The sequence below is a fragment of the Mus pahari genome, chromosome 10 (genome assembly GCF_900095145.1).
Source record: "Mus pahari chromosome 10, PAHARI_EIJ_v1.1, whole genome shotgun sequence".
Classification (NCBI taxonomy): domain Eukaryota; kingdom Metazoa; phylum Chordata; class Mammalia; order Rodentia; family Muridae; genus Mus; species Mus pahari.
Genome location: NC_034599.1, coordinates 54,861,782 through 54,869,855, shown reverse-complemented (window position 1 = coordinate 54,869,855; position 8,074 = coordinate 54,861,782). Strand labels below are relative to the sequence as shown.

At 46.6% G+C, this 8,074-nt stretch overlaps 1 protein-coding gene across 1 annotated transcript in view; it reads left to right on the top strand.

Annotated features, from left to right (window-relative positions):
- Positions 1–445: 445 nt before the first annotated feature.
- The window catches only part of Nr2e3 (nuclear receptor subfamily 2 group E member 3), an 18,264-nt gene continuing 10,635 nt past the window's right edge, over positions 446–8,074 (top strand). Inside the window, exon 1 of the mRNA XM_021207579.1 lies at positions 446–503. The gene's annotated coding sequence lies outside the window, so the exon portion shown is untranslated. The remainder of the gene's footprint in view (positions 504–8,074) is intronic.

Here is an 8,074-nt window from a genome sequence, read left to right as displayed (position 1 = left end):
GGGGGGGTAAGGGGAGAAGGCAGAGGGGGAAGTTGGGGGAAGCACTCTCTCAGAAGTAAAGGGGAAGAGGGATGGGATGAAGAACTTGGGGAGGGGGTACCATGAAGGAGAGAAACATTTGGAATGTAAATAAATAAAATGATTTAATTTGGGGCTGGAGAGATGGCTCATTGGTTAAGAGCACTGATTGTTCTTTCGAAGGTCCTGAGTTCAAATCCCAGCAACCACATGATGGCTCACGACCATCCGTAATGACATCTGATGCCCTGTACTCGTGTGTCTGAAGACAGCTACAGTGTACTTACATATAAATAATAAACCTTTAAAAAAATAAAAAATAAAAAAATATTTAATTTTTAAAATACTATAATATTTTATGCCAATGTGCCAGTCTTTGATTTGGCACAATAAATCCAAATCCTTTCATCATTCATTCAGCACCCATCATCTTCCAGCAGCGAATGGCACACCACGTGAGTCAGCGTGTCAGAACTGATGTTAAGGTAAGGTGATGGCACCTCTAAGGGAACCTTTGTGCTTTGGTGGAGAAAACCAAACTGGAGACATGTCCGGCAGCAGGCTCTGGGTGGGCAGACGTGGGGAACTGCCGTGGGCTCTCCAAAAGGCCCAGAGGGCATCTGGCTGTGGGAAGCCACAGAACCCCAGTCCGCAGGGGTAGAAAGGGAGCAGTCCAGGCTCTCTGGTCCTCACGGAGGCCAGAGACAACAGGTTCTCAGTCTCAGACATCTCAGACGCTGCCGGCTGCCGTATGTCACAGAAGAGCTGAGAACAAAGTGAGGACCAAGAGCCCTGGGTCCAGTCTGGTGGCTGGTAACACTGGGAGGCCTGGGGTGGGGGGAGGAGTGGGCGTGGCTCTTTAGGGGAAGGTCTATGTCATTGTCCTAATTCAGAGGGTCTTGATGAGCAGAGACGGTCCATGGTTTTAAAGCTTTATTGTAGAAAGGCAGAAGGAGAGAGACAGAGGCAGAGACAGAGAGAGACACGGAGAGAGAGAGACAGAGAAGGTAGAGGAGAAGATGGCCATGACTACGTGGAGAGAAGGGAGAAGGGAGGGGAGAAGGATAGAGAGGTGAGAGTAGGAGAACTAGAGCTTAGGAGAGTGAGGAGAGGCCAAGCAGCCCCTTTTATAGTGGGCTGGGCTCCCTAGCCTTGCAGGGTAACTGTGGGGAGGAGCATACCTGGCTATAGTCAGGTAATTGTGAGGGAGGAGTCTAGCCAGAATGCCAGGAGCTTGGGACATTGTCTGTATGGAGTTAGGGGCTCCGTGGTGTCAGGCGCCTGTGTCTGGGAACGTGGCTCACAGTTCTGTGCCTTGTAGAGTTTTCTACTGGGTCTCCAGAATAAACTTCGCTCAACCAGAACACAGGCTGCCTTTCACAGTCCCACAGAGAGACACTGGAAACTTTGCCAGGATTCATCACTAAGAGTTTTAACCTCTGCCTGAAGTTTCGACTTGAATATTGAGGAAGGTTTCTATAATTTTACATTTCGGTAAACATGCTAGAATTCAGAAAGCCTGTGGAGCCAGAGCTATCGGGATCATGCTGCCATCTTGTGGTTACTGTGGGTATTGCAGGTCAGCCTGTTTGACCCAGGGTGAGGAGGGAAGGTCTCTGAGGTGCACCATAGACAGGGGGCGGAGACCTTAGCCCGCAATCCTCAGCTGTACTTTCCCCTCCTGACAGGAGGGGGCGCGAGTGCTCAAACTCACGGTTTGCAGCTGAAAGGATGCTAACATCTTCCTGTTAACCAAAACCACAGGGCCAGATTCCCTCTTCGGTGAGGACGCATTTAAAGGGGGGAGTGATGGAAGCAGAGGGGAAAAGCATAAAGTCGAATATGTATGATCAAAATAAATCATCAACCACATTAACCGTGTGGTTCACTCCTATGTGTGCCTACATTTATAGTGACTTTTTATGATATAAAATTTCAGTCACAAGCAAAATTATAGATAAGAGACGGTGAGACAGATATACCCACCAAGTTTAAATGTTGCCGGCTCAGCCACCCTTTTCTTTTTTCTGTCTGGGCATGCTCAGGATTGAGGCCGAAATCTGTGCACACTGTGCAATGACCTCCACCTCAGGATATATCCAGTCCTCATTAGTTATTTTTAAAAACAATTTTTTAAAAAATAATTCCGGGCTGGAGAGGTGGCTCGGTGGTTAAGAGCACTGACTGCTCTTCCGAAGGTCCTGAGTTCAAATTCCAGGAACCACATGGTAGCTCACAACCATCTGTAATGGGATCCGATGCCCTCTTCTGGTGTGTCTGAAGACAGCTACAGTGTACTTAGATATAATAATAAATCTTTTTTTAAAAGAAAAGAAAAGAGCTGGGCGTGGTGGCACACGCCTTTAATCCCAGTACTTGGGAGGCAGAGGCAGGTAGATATCTGAGTTCAAGGCCAGCCTGGTCTACAAAGTGAGTTCCAGGACAGCCAGGGCTACACAGAGAAACCCTGTCTCAAAAAACCGAAAAAAGAAAAAAGAAAGAAAGAAAAGAAAAGAAGAAAATTCTCCTGGCTGTGAGGTGGCTCAGCAGGTGAAGGTGCTTGCCACCAAGCCTGACTAGAGCTGGATCCCCAGGGGAGAAGAAGAGAACTAGTTTCTGAAAGTCGTCCTCCAGCACATAAACAGACACTAACAACAATAATTAATACTTTTCTGTTGTTTTGTTGGAAGTTTCAGAAGCAAATCTAAACACTGCGTGACAGGTTTCTAACAGACTCGGCTGTTTTATTCAACATAATCACAATGCTACTGTCACAGCAAACTACACTAACACTTCCTTAGTGGTGTTATTGTTGCTGTTGTTGTTTTGAAACAGGGTTCCTGTGTGTAACCCTGGATGCCCTGGAACTCAAAGAACAGGCGAGCCTCAAACTCCTAGAGATCCACCTGCCTCTGCCTCCTCAGTGCTAGGATTAAAGCCAGCCTTCCACCCCAAGATCTGATCTGTGGCCCAGCAGTTAATTGGTTTACAATGCAGTTCAGCAGGTGTGGGCTGGGGTGGGAGCTCACGGATGGATTGCTGCAGGCTACAGCTGTTCTCAGCAGAGACCAGCCCTGCTGTCGGTGTGTTAGCCTTATAGTTTAATGAAAGAATTAGAGCAGATTCAGCATGCCCACTCTACCCTTAATCTGTTCCTACGTCTTTCTCATTAGTATTACTCCAAGGATTGTTTCTGTTTCAAATGTTTTCTTTCCACAATAAGCACAGGCTTCTGTTGTAAGCTCCAAATTACTGACACTTACGAGACTTCAGTGTTGTGTGCGGACAGTTTGCCTCTGTGTTCCCTACCCCCTGCCACAAGTTCCCATCCTTCCTCCAGCCCTCGGCAAGCATGATACATAGACAACTGGTTTCTGTGCTGCGTCCTCCTGCAGCAACCCCAGGGCTCCCTCCCCTTTCCCTGGCCACTCCCCTAGTGTTAAAATGGGACTACCCATAAAACTCTCCCTAATGAGGACACTCTGAGGAGACAGCTCAAGACATCCTCCCCGCCTTTGTGTCTCCAAAAAACCACCCTCCTCCTGATAAGCAGCAGGACTCCAGGTGCCTGTCCTTGAGGCCTTAGAGAAATAACAAGCTCAAGGGAGACTCAGGCCTTGAGTTTAAATTACGGAGAAAAGGCAATCAGAGGTCAGGTCACACACAGTTAGGACTGGCCATGAAATTAGCCCCTGAAACAGACACCCATTAACACCCCCCCCTCCCGCTCAGCACCCTTCCACCAAGTGACTACAGCCCTCTACTCCCCTTTTCTGTGAACATTCATGAGATTCCTAACTATACTGTATGTAAACTCAGTGTTTTCTGGACTCGCTGTCGCTTGCCAGCATTCACACGGTGAGTGTGAGGCAGGCGATCTGAGTTCAAACTTGAAACAATAAAAGATTCTTTTTGCGAGTGACAGCAGACTTCGCGATTCTTGGGCTCATCTGGGTTTCCCGTAGACTCAAGACACAACACTTCCAAAAGCATTGCTTTGGTATCTTATGTAGGAGTCTCACCTTAGAATCAAATAATTGATCTCAGCCTAATGTAGCAGCTCCTTTAAAAATAGACTGCCAGAAATATATATCATCTACTAAGGAAATAGAAAAGATCAGCTAAATAACAAGATTAATGTTAAGTGCTACATTAAACAGACTGATGTGTTTAAATAGATTTCATATCCATCAGCATGCCTCTGGCTTAGTATGATTTTTGGTTTTGTGATATTTTGTAACTTGCTATTTCCTTCTTCCTACACAGAATCCTTTTCAGTACCTCAGAAACTGGCATGATTGGATTGTGGATACAGCTCAGGGCAGAGGGCTTATGCAGCATGCCAGGGTCCTGAGTTCAATCCTTAGTACCACAAAAGACATCAGCATCAGGGAAGGGAAATGTGTGCCGTAACAGAGCAATGGAACAAACTAGGATTCTTTGTGTGGGGGTTGGGTGACAGGAGACCACATCTTAAGAGACTGTGACCCTGCCCCTGTCTGTGTAACAAAGTCTGACAGAAGACATGAGCAAAGGACTCCAGAGGAGCTGGGGATGTGGCTCGATGGTTAAAGGGCAGGCTATGTAAGCTCAAGCACCTGAGCCTGGATCCCTAAAAGCCCTGGTGAATGCCAGGTAGGTGTGGCAGCCTGCCTGTAACTCCAGATTCAGAAAATGGGATCCCTAGATCTAGGTAGCCAGCCATCTAGATAGATGAGCTCTGGGTTTGATTGAGGAGGATAATTCCTGACCTCAGTGTTGGGCTTCCCCATGTGCACTCCAGCGTGTGCGCATGCACACATATACCACGTGCACACACATACACACACACATGCACATGCACACACACACACAGGCCATGTGCAGGAACACATGTTCTGTGTAGGGAGGAGAAGTTTGAGTCAGATCTGGGCAGTGCAGGATGAAAGGATAGGAAAAAAAAACATTCATACCCAGGACACTCCTGGGCCATCTTTTCTTGTGTAGACACTCGCTTTGAGCTTGTGTGTTTTCTAAAACACCTTTCTAAGAAACAGCTCTTTCATCTCCCTGTAGGAGAGCCTCAGTTTAGCGGTTCTGACAAATGGGAAAATAGAGCTAGGAAAGCATATCAGGAAGGAGAACAGTATCAAAAGTCACACGGGACTGGAGATTCAGTGGACATTCTGACCTCATCTCAGTGAAACGCGAAACTATACTCTCTTGAGCATGCTGTTCACATAAGTGTGGTGGCTGGAGCTTCAGCCTTGCGAACAGTCTGACATCACCACAGTGACTGGCAGTGCTGCGGCCTCCTTGGGACACTGTATTTACTTGGGTGACAAGGAGGGATTGAACTCTCATAAATGTACTGCACTGACCTTACTGGGCTAATCAGCAGCGCTGAAGTTTACCGGTGCACTGTATTTGCTAAAGTGATGGAATAAAGACTTAAGTTTTGTGGGGGAAAAAAAAAAAGTCACACAGGAAATGTCACTGTGTGTCACATTAGAGCTTGTCCTTCTGCACAGCTCCTCTAGAGATTTTCTATAATCTTCGCACTTGTCATTGTGACAGTTTCCAGGACCTCAAGAATAAGTAGATTTGGGCAGTGAAATTCTGTGCCAACTCAGCACATGTCACATGTGGCCTGTCCTCACCCACATGTGTGCATTCCTGCATGTCCACACAGACAAAGCTTTGTTAATTCTCCAACATACCCTTGAAGTCCGGAAAACATTCTCTGAAAAGCCAGCATGGAAGGCAAAGGGGTTCCTGTAGAGAAATTCCTTCACTTTCCCTGCGCTTTGGTGTGGCTGGGCCTGTTGATACATGGTAACAGGCATGGAGGACAACAGTGTTGATTCCAGCTCCTGGAGGCTAAGGCTCAGGCTGGACTCTATTTCAAGACCCTGTCTCAAAAACAACAACAACAACAAAACAAATACAATTAAAAAAATACTTTTATACTGGTTTTCAAATTCTTCTGTACTATCCCCTAACCCCTACTGAGACGCCCCCACCCCAAGATCTGATATTTGACCCAGCAGTGAACTGGTTTACAATCCAGTTCAGCAGGTGTGGGCTGGGGTGGGAGCTCACGGATGGATTGCTGCAGGCTACAGCTGTTCTCAGCAGAGACCAGCCCTGCTGTCGGTGTGCTAGCCTTATAGTTTAATGAAAGAATTAGAGCAGATTCAGCATGCCCACTCTACCCTTAATCTGTTCCTATGTGTTTCTTATCAGCATTACTCCAGGTAATATGATTTTCCACCCACTCCCTCCGTTTCCAAAAAATAAAAGCACTTTCTTTGATTCTGATTTTAGCTGTAATGCATATTCATCAGGAAGCATTAGAAAGTAGCTTTTTTTTTTTTACTTCTAATGATAACTTCTGCCATAATGATTCTAGAAAGTTCTTCTAGTAAAGACTGGGGAGGTGGCTCAGTAAGTAAAGTGCTTACTGTGTGAACACAGGGACTTGAGTTCAAATCCATGGCGATCACATAAAAGCAGTGCATAGCCATGTGTGTTGGGGGAAGAAGTGGACAGATCCAGGGGACTCATTATCGAGCCAGCCTAGCTGTACTGCTGTACTGGGGTGCTTCTGGGAGAAAATATCTCAAGGGAATAAGGTGAAGCAAGATACTTCTGTCCTCTTCCAGCATATGCACATGTACACACACACACACACACACACACACATATATATATATATATATACATACATACATACATATACACATATATATACACAGACACACACATACACAGACACACACAGACTCATATAACACATATATACATACATATATACATACTTATACATATATACATACACAGACACATATATACATATACAGATACATATACATACATATTCACACCCATATGTATGCACACACACAAACACACACTCTGTTTTGCCCTTCAGAGGGCCTGGCAAGAGTGAGGAATTGACCCAGATATGATCACCCAGGCATCTCAAGTGAAAGAAGAAAGAGCCCTCCCTGCTGTGGGAGCCCAGGATAGGGTTCTCTAGGTCTGTTCAGGTCTTTAAAATGCTTAAGGGCAAAGACTCCTCCATTGATGGTCTGGGCAGCTGGGCGGCTGGGGTGGGGGGGAATCTGATTACTTCTAGATGTTATCTAGAGAACAGAATAAAGAGCCTTTGTTGAGAAACTGCTGGTGTCTGCCCGAGAGTGTCTGCCTTTCTGAGTTCTGACCTGTCCACCTCCCATCCTAGAAAAAGAAGCCATTGATCCAGGTAGGCCAGGCCAAGAAGCCTGGCATCCTGTGACCTTTAGTCTCCGGAGACCTATGAAAGCAAGCTAGAAACAGAGTGTTATATGGTTTGAAGTGGAGAGGCCAGCAGATAGTCTCACCATTTGCGGTGGTTGTATAAGGTTCTATGGCACACAAACAGCATCCACAAGTGGATGTTTTACTACAATTGTAGCAGGATTCAATGCTCTGGAAATTTCCTGCTGGTTAGGTTTGGGGAGTAAAGTTGCTGAGCCTCCTCTGAAGAACTCACAGGCCACTGTATCTCTTCAAAGAGTGAGGGTACCTCGGAGTGTGGCTCGGTTGGCAGAGAGCTTGCCTGGCATGCACTAGATTCCATTCCCAGAACCACACAGACCAGGTGGTTTGCCCTTGAAATCCCAGCACGAAGGAGGCAGAGGTGAGAGGATCAGAAGTTCAGGGCTGACCTCAGAGCAGCTGTGGCTGCCTACACAAGACTCAGCCAATCAGCAACCAAAAATGAATCCGGGAGGAGCTTAAGGGGTCCTCCTCTCCCACTACCAAAGGATTCTGAGGGAGAGACAGCCATTGTCTACCACTGAGGAACCCTCCAGGCAATGGTTCAAAGCCATGGTTACACAGACAGACATTTGCAGTTAAACTCACTGGGTCTCAAAACAAAGCTAAAACCCCACAAGTCAAAATGTGTTTGTTTAAAGAAAGGAAGAGGAGGGCGGTGGTGGCGCACGCCTTTGATCCCAGCACTTGGGAGGCAGAGGCAGGTGGATTTCTGAGTTTGAGGCCAGCCTGGTCTACAGAGTGAGTTCCAGGA